The sequence below is a fragment of the Marmota flaviventris genome, chromosome 10, assembly GCF_047511675.1.
Source record: "Marmota flaviventris isolate mMarFla1 chromosome 10, mMarFla1.hap1, whole genome shotgun sequence".
Lineage (NCBI taxonomy): Eukaryota > Metazoa > Chordata > Mammalia > Rodentia > Sciuridae > Marmota > Marmota flaviventris.
This window is the reverse complement of record NC_092507.1, coordinates 89,422,001-89,434,726: the sequence shown is the minus strand read 5'-3', so window position 1 is coordinate 89,434,726 and position 12,726 is coordinate 89,422,001. Positions and strand designations below refer to the sequence as shown.

Genomic DNA, 12,726 nt, shown 5'->3' with positions numbered 1-12,726 from the left:
TAGTTGAGATTTACATGCATTTACATTGATACTGAATTTGTGCCATTGAGGTTTTCTACCATATCTCTTCTACTGCCTGTCCCTGTACAGGTAGTCTTTTCAGCTGTCAGTGTGATTCCTGTTATGGTTTCTATCAATTTCTAAAAAATGCTAATGCAAAAGTAGCTTCTGTGAATGCCATGATTGCTCAAACACCCCCTGAGCTCTTCAAATCATGCTTATCTCTAACCAGTGTAACTTTTCCCACTTTTACTGGTTTATGGCCAAAATAGTTCAACTTACACTCTGTGAAATAGCATTCATTTTTATATGGTCATCAGATCTGTCAGACATAAATAAAATCTTCCTAATTAAGGTCAATTATCTCTTGAGTTTTATAATGATAGAGTTCTGCATGGGGCCCAAAGTCCTATAAGACAGATTTCTGATAGTTGAGATTTACATGCACATACACTCGTACTGAAATTGTGACATGGAGGTTTTGCAGTAACTTAGTTTCAGCATATTATTCTGGCTTACTTTGAATATGTCCCTCTGTGGAATCTTGTTTCAGCTGATTTAGGGTACTTATTGCCTCTTAAGTGTCTCTGGAAGCTTCCTCCCTTGTGCCATTTCTCAAGTGTTCTTTCTGCCTGCAGTGCCTTGTGGAACTCCGCTTGTGGATCTCTGGCTGGTGTTTTGAAACTGAGTCCTTATCTGACTTTATCTGTGAGATTTTCCTGACTTCAGTCAGAAAAGTTTAAGAAGAAAGAAGCTTTTCAAGTCTTTCTTCCTTCTTGACCTGCTATGAAACTGGTAGGATTAGTAAAATGGAACGTCAAATAAGAATTGGGAAATCTCATTTCAAGTTTTGATCCTTTTTACTATATGATCTTAAGTGAAATATTTAACCATAGTAATTAATACTATCCAGCTTAATATCCAATATGAAGCTCAATTCCATTTTGAGCTTCAAAGATATTCTTTGAATTTAGAACATGAAAATAAAATATTTGAAAAAATTAAAGTGCTTTATTAAAAAAAGATAAAATTTTAAAATTGAATATGTTTAAACTCATTCATTGTGGTGATTCCATACCTTCTTCATATAAAAAACCTGGACAACCATATCACCTACCTCATAGTGGCAAATGAGAGAAGAAATACACGTGATGTTCTGAGCATAGATGTAGAATTTAGGAGAAGCCCAGTGCCAAGGGTTTTTCTCTGACTACTTTTTTCTTTTAATTCGAATTCATTATACATGACAGCAGAATGCATTACAATTCATATTACACATATAGAGCACAATTTTTCGTATCTCTGGTTGTATACAAAGTATATTCACATCATTCATGTCTTCATACATGTACTTAGGGTAATGATGTCTATCTCAATCCACTGTCTTTCCTACCCCAGTGCCCCCTCCCTCCCTTCCCACCCCTTTGCCCAATCTAGAGTTCCTCTAATCTTCCCACACTCCTGCTCCCAACCCCACTATGAATCAGCCTCCTTATATCAGAGAAAACACTCAACATTTGATTTTTTGGGATTGGCTAATTTCACTTAGCATTTTATTCTCTAACTCCATCCATTTACCTGCAAATGCCATGATTTTTTTTCTCTTTTATTGCTGAGTAACATTCCAATGTGTATATATACCACATTTTCTTTATCCATTCATCTACTGAAGGGCATCTAGGTTGGTTCTGCAGTTTAGCTATTGTGAATTGTGCTGCAATAAACATTTATGTGGCTATGTCCCTGTAGTATGCTGTTTTTTAGGTCCTTTTGGTATACACTGAGGAGTAGGATACCTGGGTCAAAGGGTGGTACCATTCCAAGTTTTCCAATGAATCTCCATACTTCTTTCCATATTAGCTGCACCATTTTGCAATCCCACCAGCAGTGTATGAGTGTGCCTTTTATCCCACATCATTGCCAACACTTATTGTTGTATTTACTCTTAGTAGCTGCCATTCTGACTGGAGTAAGATGAAATCTTAGCGTAGTTTTGATTTGCATTTCTCTAAATCCTAGAGCTGTTGAACATTTTTTCATATATTTGTTGAGTGATTGTATATCCTCTTCTGAGAAGTATATGTTCAGTTCCTTGGCTCATTTATTAATTGGGTTATTTGTTTTTTCTGGTGTTTAGCTTTTTGAGTTCTTTATATACCCTAGAGATTAGTGCTCTATCTGATGTGTAAGTGGAAAAAAAAATTGCTCCCAAACTGTAGGTTGATAGTTTCTTTTGCTTAGAAGAAGCTTTTTAGTTTGAATATATCCCATTTATTAATTCTTGATCTTAATTCTTGTGCTAAAGGAGTCTAACTAAGGAAGCAGGGGACTAATCCTATATGATGGAGATTTAGGCCTATTTTTCTTCTATTAGATGCAAGGTCTCTGGTTTAATTCCTAGGTCCTTGATCCACTTTGAGTTTTGTGCATGGTGAGAGACAGGGGCTTAATTTCATTTTGTTGCATATGGATTTCCAGTTTTACCAGCACCATTTGTTGAAGATGCTGTCTTTTTTCCAATGTATGTTTTTGGCACCTTTGTCTAATATAAGATAAATGTAGTTTTGTGGGTTAGTCTCTGTGTTCTCTATTCTGTAGAATTGGTCCACCAGTCTATTTTCATGCCAATACCATGCTATTTTTGTTACTATTGCTCTAAAGTATAGTTTAAGGTCTGGTATATTGATGCCACCTGCTTCACTCTTCTTTATAAGGATTGCTTTAGCTATTTTGGGTCTCTTATTTTTCCAGATAAGTTTCATGACTGATTTTTCTATTTCTATGAGGAATGTAAAAGCCTAGGACTGGATGAATACATAGCTGAGTTCTATAAGACCTTTAAAAAAGAACTAAATACCAATACTCTTCAATTTACTTCAGGAAATAAAAAAAGAGGCAGCACTTCCAAATTCATCATAGGAGGCCAATGTCACCCAGATTCCAAAATTAGGCAAAGGCACATCAAAGAACAAAAACTTCAGACCAATATCTCTAATGAATATAGATACAAAATTATGAATAAAATTCTGGCAAATTGAATATAAAAACATATTAGAAAGATAGTGCACTACATTCAAGTGGGGTTCATCCCAGGGATGCAAGGTTGGTTCCACCTATGGATATCAATAAATGTAATTCATCACATCAGTAGACTTAAAGATAAGAACTAAATGACCATCTCAATAGATGCAGAAAAAGCTTTCAACAAAATACAGCACCCCTTCATGTTCAAAACACTAGAAAATTAAGGGATAACAGGAACATATCTCAACATTGTAAAAGCTATCTATCTAAGCCAACACCAACATCATTTTAAATGGAGAAAAATTGAAAGCATTCCCTCTAAAAACAGGAACAAGACAGGGATGCCCTCTTTCACCACTTCTATTCAACATAGTTCTTGAAACACTGGCCAGAGCAATTAGACCAACAAAAGAAATTTAAGAGATACAGATAGAACTCAAATTAGCATTTTTTTAAATCTATTTTATCTCTATTTGCAGATGATATGATTCTATACATAGAAGACCCCCAAAATTTCCACCAGAAAACTTCTAGAACTAGTAAATTAATTCAGCAAAGTAGCAGGATACAAATCAACACTCATAAATCAAAGGCATTTCTTTATATCAGTGACAAATCCTCTGAAAGGAAAATGAGGAAAACTACCCCATTTAAAATAACCTCAAAAAAATAAAATACTTGGGAATCAACCTAACAAAAGAGGTGAAAGGCCTCTACAAAAAAAACTACAGAACACTAAAGAAAGAAATTAAAGAAGACCTTAGAAGATGGAAAGATCTCCCATGTTCTTGGATGGGCAGAATTAATATTGTCAAAATGACCATACTACTAAAAGTATTATAGATTTAACGCAATTCCAATCAAAATTCTCTGGCTACTTTTAAGGTTCATATGTTTCTACAATTCACTGATGTTCATCTTTTTCTGTCTTCTCAGTGTTTGATTTTGAATATTTTATATTGCTGTATCTTCAAATTTACTTTTTTTAACTATGTAGGATCTCTTAATCTCATTGTATAAATTTTTTTTCTTTTTTTTATTGGTTGTTCAAAACATTACAAAGCTCTTGACATATCATATTTCATACATTTGATTCAAGTGGGTTTTGAACTCCCAATTTTACCCCAAATACAGATTGCAGAATCATGTCGGTTACACATCCACATTTTTACATAATGCCCTATTAGTAACTGTTGTATTCTACTACCTTTCCTATCCTCTACTATCTCCCCTCCCCTCCACTCCCATCTTCTCTCTCTACCCCATCTACTGTAATTCATTTCTCTCCTTGTTTATTTTCCCATTCCCCTCACAACCTCTTATATGTAATTTTGTATAACCATGCGGGTCTCCATCCATTACCATGCAATTTTCCTTTTCTCTCCCTTTCCCTCCCACCTCATGTATCTGTTTAATGTTAATCTTTTCTTCCTGCTCTTCCTCCCTGCTTTGTTCTTAGTTGCTCTCATTATATCAAAGAAGATATTTGGTATTTGTTTTTTAGGGATTGGCTAGCTTCACTAAACATAATCTGCTCTAGTGCCATCCATTTCCCTGCAAATTCCATGATTTTGTCATTTTTTAGTGCTGTATAATACTCCATTGTGTATAAATGCCACATTTTTTTATCCATTCATCTATTGAAGGGCATCTGGGTTGGTTCCACAGTCTAGCAATTGTGAATTGTGCTGCTATGAACATCGATGTAGCAGTATCCCTGTAGTACGCTCTTTTAAGGTCTTCAGGGAATAGTCCGAGAAGGGCAATAGCTGGGTCAAATGGTGGTTCCATTCCCAGCTTTCCCAGGAATCTCCATACTGCTTTCCAAATTGGCCGCACCAGTTTGCAGTCCCACCAGCAATGTACAAGAGTACCCTTTTCCCCACATCCTTGCCAGCACTTGTTGTTGTTTGACTTCATAATGGCTGCCAGTCTTACTGGAGTGAGATGGTATCTTAGGGTGGTTTTGATTTGCATTTCTCTGACTGCTAGAGATGGTGAGCATTTTTTCATGTACTTATTGATTGATTGTATGTCCTCCTCTAAGAAGTGTCTGTTCAGGTCTTTGACCCATTTGTTGATTGGGTTATTTGTTTTCTTATTGTTTAATTTTTTTAGTTCTTTGTATACTCTGGATATTAGGGCTCTATCTGAAGTGTGAGGAGTAAAAATTTGTTCCCATGATGTAGGCTCCCTATTTACCTCTCTTATTGTTTCTCTTGCTGAGAAAAAACTTTTCAGTTTAAGTAAGTCCCATTTTTTGATTCTTGTTATTAACTTTTGTGCTATGGGTGTCTTATTAAGGAATTTGGAGCCCAACCCAACAATATGTAGATCGGAGCCAACTTTTTCTTCTATCAGACGCAGAGTCTCTGATTTGATATCTAGCACCTTGATCCACTTTGAGTTAACTTTTGTGCATGGCGAGAGGAGGGGATTCAGTTTCATTTTGTTGCATATGGATTTCCAGTTTTCCCAACACCATTTGTTGAAGATGCTATCCTTCCTCCATTGCATGCTTTTAGCTCCTTTATCAAATATAAGATAGTTGTAGTTTTGTGGATTAGTCTCTGTGTCCTCTATTCTGTACCATTGGTCCACCCGCCTGTTTTGGTACCAGTACCATGCTGTTTTTGCTACTATTGCTCTGTAATATAGTTTTAAATCCGGTATCGCTATACCACCTGATTCACACTTCCTGCTTAGAATTGCTTTTGCTATTCTGGGTCTTTTATTTTTCCATATGAATTTCATGATTGCTTTATCTATTTCTATAAGAAATGCCATTGGGATTTTGATTGGCATTGCATTAAACCTATAGAGAACTTTTGGTAATATCGCCATTTTGATGATGTTAGTTCTGCCTATCCATGAACAGGGTATATTTTTCCATCTTCTAAGATCTTCTTCTACTTCTCTTTTTAGGGTTTTGTAGTTTTCATTGTATAAATCCTTCACCTCTTTTGTTAGGTTGATTCCCAAGTATTTTTTTTTTTTTTTTGAGGATATTGTGAATGGAGTGTTTTTCCTCATTTCCGTTTCAAAAGTTTTGTCGCTGATATACAGAAATGCCTTTGATTTATGCGTGTTGATTTTATATCCTGCCACTTTGCTGAATTCATTTATTAGTTCTAGTAGTTTTTTTGTAGACCCTTTTGGGTCTTCTAGGTATAGAATCATGTCTCCGCAAATAGTGATAATTTAAGTTCTTCCTTTCCTATTTTTATGCCTTTAATTTCTTTCGTCTGTCTAATTGCTCTGGCCAGTGTTTCGAGAACTATATTGAATAGAAGTGGTGATAGAGGGCATCCCTGTCTTGTTCCAGATTTTAGGGGGAATGCCTTCAATTTTTCTCCATTGAGAATGATGCTAGCCTGAGGCTTAGCATAGATAGCTTTTACTATGTCGAGGTAAGTTCCTGTTATCCCTAGTTTTTCTAATGTTTTGAACATAAAGGGATGCTGTACTTTGTCGAATGCTTTTTCTGCGTCTATTGAGATGATCATATGGTTCTTATCTTTAAGTCTATTGATGTGGTGATTAACATTTATTGATTTCCGTATATTGAACCATCCTTGCATCCCAGGGATGAATCCTACTTGATCATGGTGCACAATTTTTTTGATGTGCCTTTGTATCCGATTCACCAGAATTTTATTGAGGATTTTTGCATCCAGGTTCATCAGAGATATTGATCTGTAGTTTTCTTTCTTTGAGGTGTCTTTGTCTGGTTTTGGAATCAGGGTGATGTTGGCCTCATAGAATGAATTTGGCAGAGCTCCCTCTTTTTCTATTTCCTGAAATAGCTTGAAAAGTATTGGTATTAATTCTTCCTTAAATGTTTTGTAAAACTCCACTGTATACCCTTCCGGTCCTGGGCTTTTCTTGGTTGGAAGTCTTTTGATTGCTTCTTCTATTTCATCTATTGATATTGGTCTGTTTAAGTTGTGAGTATCATCCTGACTCAGTCTGGGCAAATCATATGACTTAAGGAATTTATCAATGTCTTCACTATCTTCTATTTTATTGGAATATAGGTTTTCAAAATAATTTCTAATTGTCTTCTGTATTTCTGTAGCGTCTGTTGTGATATTGCCTTTTTCATCCCATATGTTAGTAATTTGAGTTCTCTCTCTTCTTCTCTTCGTTAGCATGGCTAAGGGTCTGTCGATCTTATTTATTTTTTCAAAGAACCAACTTTTAGTTTTGTTAATTTTTTCAATAGTTTCTTTTGTTTCAATTTCGTTGATTTCCGCTCTGATTTTAATTATTTCTTGCCTTCTGCTACATTTGCTGTTGTTTTGCTCTTCCTTTTCTAGGGCTTTGAGATGAAGTGTGAGCTCATTTATTTGTTGGTTTTTCCTTTTTTTGAGGAATGACCTCCAGGCGATGAATTTCCCTCTTAAAACTGCTTTCATTGTGTACCATAGATTCCGATATGTTGTGTCTGTATTTTCATTTATCTCTAAGAATTTTTTGGTTTCCTCCTTTATGTCTTCTGTAACCCATTGATCATTCAGTAACATATTGTTCATTTCCCATGTGATGTAGGATTTTTCCTTCGTTCTTTTATCATTGATTTCCAGTTTCATTCCATTATGATCAGATAAAATGCATGGGATTATCTCCACCCCTGTATATTTACTGAGGGTTGCCCTATGGCATAATATATGGTCTATTTTTGAGAAGGATCCATGTGCTGCTGAGAAAAAAGTATATCTACTTGATGATGGTTGATATATTCTATATATGTCAGTTAAGTCTAGGTTGTTGATTGTGATATTGAGTTCTATAGTTTCTTTATTCAACTTTTGTTTGGAGGATCTGTCAAATGGTGAGAGAGGTGTGTTGAAGTCACCCATAATTATTGTGTTGTGGTCTATTTGATTCTTGAACTTGAGGAGAATTTGTTTTATAAACGTCGCAGCACCATTATTTGGTGCATAAATATTGATAATTGTTATGTCTTGTTGGTGAATGGTTTCTTTTAACAATATATAATGTCCTTCCTTATCCCTTTTGATTAACTTAGTCTTGAAGTCGATTTTATTCGATATGAGGATGGCCACCCCTACTTGCTTACGAGGACCGTGTGCGTGGTATATTTTTTCCCAACCTTTCACCTTCAGCCTGTGTATGTCTTTTGCAATCGGATGTGTCTCCTGGAGGCAGCATATTGTTGGATTTGTTTTTTTAATCCATGTTACCAGCCTATGTCGCTTTATTGGAGAGTTTAAGCCATTAACGTTTAGAGTTACTATTGATATATGGTTTGTACTTCCAGCCATGTTTGATTATTTATCTTCTTTTTTTTTAATTTAATTTAGTTTGTTTCTCCATGGTTAGCTTTCCCCCTGCCCTCTGTTTTTATAGAGGCACTTCCCACTGATGGTTTTGGTTATTGTTTTTCATTTCTCCCTCGTGTAGTGTTTTGCTCAAGATGCTTTGCAGTGCTGGTTTTCTGGCTGCAAATTCTTTTAGCTTTTGTTTATCATGAAAGATTTTTATTTCGTTGTCGTACCTGAAGCTTAATTTTGCTGGATACAGAATTCTTGGTTGGCATCCATTGTCTTTCAGTGTTTGAAATACGTTGTTCCAGGATCTTCTCGCTTTCAGTGTCTGTGATGAAAAATCCGTTGTTAACCTTACTGGTTTACCCCTGAATGTAATCTGCCTCCTTTCTCTTGTAGCTTTTAATATTTTCTCTTTGTTCTGTATATTGGATATCTTCATAACAATGTGTCTTGGCGTTGGTCTACTGTGACTTTGTGTGCTCGGTGTCCTGTATGCATCTAAAATTTGTATATCCGTTTCCTTTTTTATTTCTGGAAAGTTTTCTGTAATTATTTCATTCAGCAGTCTACTCATTCCCTTGGTTTGAATCTCTGTACCTTCTTCTATCCCGATGACTCGTAGGTTTGGTTTTTTTATGTTATCCCATATCTCTTGGATGTTTGTCTCGTGATTTTTAACCAGCCTTTCTGAGTTGGCTAGGCTCTTTTCAAGATGATATATTTTGTCTTCATTATCTGACGTTCTGGCTTCTACTTGCTCCACTCTGTTAGTGATACTCTCGATTGAGTTTTTAATTTGGTTTATCATTTCCTTCATTTCTAGAATTATTGTTTGATTTTTTTTTATAATCTCTATCTCCTGATAAAGATGCTAAACTTCTTCTTTTATCTGTTTATGTAATTCATTTTCAAAGTGTTCTTTCACTGTTTGGATTTGGTGTCTCGTATCCTCTTTAAGGTTCCATTCCATCTAAGGTATTCCTTGAGTTCTTTATATGATCATTTTTCTGCTGACTCTAGGTCCTCCTGAATATTTAGGCTGTCCTTCATTGTTTGTACCCCTTTTCTTCCTTGCTTTTTTATGCTGCTCATGTTACTTCTTGTTCTGCTTGACTGCTGAGTTACTGTTTACTCTTATAAATTTATTTGGTGCTTGGGAGGAAAGATATTAGAAGGGAAGGGAAGAAGTCACTAAAGAGAATGAGAGTAGGCAGGTAGAATTCAAGGAAGGGGGAATAAGGAAATTGAAAAGAAATGAAAAGACAAAAGAAACAAAAACAAAACACACACAAAAAAGTTATAAAATAAAGAAAGAAAGAAAAGAAAAAAATTTTTTTACAAAAATAATAATGATAATAAAAATAATGAAAATTAAAATTAAAAAATTATAATAATAATAAAAATTAAAAAATTAAAAAAAATTAGAAACATTTAAAAAAGTTAAAGAACAACAACAACAAAAAATTGAAAATGAAAGAAAAAAAAGAAAAAGAAAAAAAATGATAATAATAATAATAATAAATGCAGTCATAGAGTTCGATTAATTTCTCTTCCAGTAGGTGGAACTGTGCCCACTGGGTCAAGCTTCTCCTCTCACTAGGTGGGAACCAATCACTGTGTAGCAGCTCTTCCTCACAGACTGGGCGAGTCTCCAATCCTGAGTGCCTAGGGCCTTCTCTTGTGTTTCATTAAGCCAGGCCACGCTCACCTGTGACGCTCACCACAATACTGGCTACATGCCATGTCTGCTGCTCCTGGGAGCCCTGTCGTGCTAGTTTCAATGCAGTTGTCTCCTCCGCCCGTGACGTCAGTTCTCTGCCAAGGTGGTATCCCATGCAAATGGTGACTGTTCGTTCCCTTTGCCGGCTGACCAATGCAACGGGTGGGTCCTGACTGTCTCTCCCAATCCCCGTTTCAATCCTGTGGCCACTGCCTATGAAGGCTCAGTTGGTTTTTACCTCTGTAAGTTCATAAGGGCTGACCAGTTATTTCAGCAGGATTGTTAGTGCTGAGTCACGAGAAGCAGGCGAACCGGAGCTTGAATGCAGCCGATCCGGGCTCGGTGTGTGTGTTCTGAGGGGCCCAGACTGTACACCCCAGATCCACATCAGCTCAGCATTGCCTAGTGATCCTGAGCAAACAGCATTTATACAATTTACAGCTCCCTATGCCCGCGCAGTTGAAGAGGTCAGAGACTTGATCTCTCCCCGCCCGCTGCCATGTTAGATCTCCTCAATGATATTTATGTTGCCCTTACAGCTTCCTGGCATAAGCAAGTTCTTGGGATTATACAAACTGCTGCTTCTGTTTCCAGTCCAGATTTCTAGAAATTAAACCCTGCCGCCGTCGCCTCTTCCCCGGGGCCACGCTCAGGGGCGCCGCGCTCGTCCGCGACCATAGCTGTGCCGCGGCCCGGTGCTCAGCCCCCGGGGCCCAAGGGGCTGCCGCCGCGGCTCTCCGGCCCCCTCCTCTGGAGCACGGGTCCCCTCGCAGGGGGATGCAGAATGACCCCAGAGCAGGCTCTGCCCGAGGGTGCAGCGGCGAACAGGCGACCCAGGCGCTGCGGTCCAGCCTTCGGAGGACAGGGCTCGGCAAGCAGTCCAGCTCCAACCTCTAGGTGCGGCTGCCGGACAATGTAGACATAGCCATCAAGACAGCTAGCAGAGAGCAAATGGCGGCTCCCGCGGAGTGGATTTTCGGCACAGAAATCGCAGCCCAGCCAACAATCCCAATCCACAAACTCTCCCTGTATTAAAAAAAAAAAAGGCAGGGCGCACTGAGCTTTCTTTGCCTCGGGTACTTACAATCCACTGCTGATTACACATTCACCTTCTCTGCCCGGAGCGAAGCGAAAGAGGAGTCATTGTATAAATTTTTAATTCAGGTATTTTATTTGTTCATCCCTAGAAATTCCATTGCCTCTCTTTTTTAAAAAATATATATATATATATTCTATTGCTTTCCTCATCTTATTTATGTGCTCACTTTTTACAGTACACGGAACATATTTACAGTATCTGTTTTTAACAATCTTATCTGTTATTACCATCATCTTTCTCACTTCTGTGTTCACTCCTATTGTTTTTTACACTAAATTGTAAATTTTATTTTGTCCCATGACTGGCATGTTGTTTTATTTGGCTTCCAGATGTTATAAACTTGACAATGTTGGACAATGTTTCATTCATTTAATTATTGGTAGGATTTCTTTTTGGACCACAGTTAGATTGCTTGAAATCAGTTTGAGTCCTTCTAGGCTTGATTTTGAGCTTTACTAGAGCATGAGTATGTCTTATTGTGCCCCAATGTATAAGTAATAGTCTTCAGAATATTCCACCTGAGGCCTGGGCATTATGAGGTCCTTACATACATGGATGAGCAGGAAACAAAGTATCCCCAGTCTTAACTGGAGCCCTGGAAAGATTTAACCTACTGCTTTGTGGTGGTACTTTATCCATCATTGATTAGGATCTTCTCATATAGGTAGTTCTTAGCCCAGGATTCCAGCAGACCCTCTGCAGATCTTCAGAGTTTTCTGTAATTCCTTCCTCTGTGAGATACAGCTCCAAAAATTCTGATTCTGTCTTTTTCAATCAGTGTGAACTACTGCTTAATGTAAGTGGAAGAGTTAATGCAGATCTTCATGTTCCACTGTAACCTGAAGTAGAAATCCCCACCCCAGCATATTACACAAAGTAATTCCATAAAATATTAGTGGTATGACTAGTTTACTTAAATAATTGATTGTGGAAATATGGTGAGTTGAATATCTAATGTATTGATTTGGCATTATCTTACCCTTAAAGTAACAGAATGCTTTGGATTAAATTTCCCATGAGAGATACATTGCATGACTACCTGAAAGGAAAACTAGATTTGGAAACCTGAGCAAGAAGGTAGAGGGACACTTGATTGGAAATTTGTCAAAAAGAACAATTTTCAGACAGAAAAGAAAGTTTACGAGTTCATAAAATGTCTTCATTTTATCCTCATTGGTTTCATAAAGGTTTTAAGAGGGAAAAAGAAAAGAGAAAAGAAAAAGCCTGATCTACGGGAAGCAAGTTTTATTTTGCTGATGTTAGAGTAAACTGAAAGTTTGTGTATATGTTTTTTGAGGTTTGAGGCTTTAAGATCTTTAGACATACACTAGTTATGAGTCTGTCAAATGAATGGTAAACAAAGCAAATCCAGAGAAGTTACTGACCTCCTATTTCTCTATAGTTTATAATTTATGAGTATATTTCTTTCTGCTTAAGTTCTCTAGATGACAACCTTATCTCTTGTCAAAGCCCAACCATAACTCTATTTCTCTTTCAAAACCTCAAACATCACAGAAAGAAATAAAGCAAAGTGAATAAAAAAACATTTTAGAAATGACACCAGAACTCCACAAACTACTACAATGACC

General features: G+C 36.9%; 1 pseudogene; it reads right to left on the bottom strand.

Moving 5' to 3' along the window:
• The window catches only part of LOC114098913 (large ribosomal subunit protein uL16-like), a 95,749-nt pseudogene extending 85,596 nt beyond the window's left edge, over positions 1-10,153 (bottom strand).
• Positions 10,154-12,726: the final 2,573 nt, after the last annotated feature.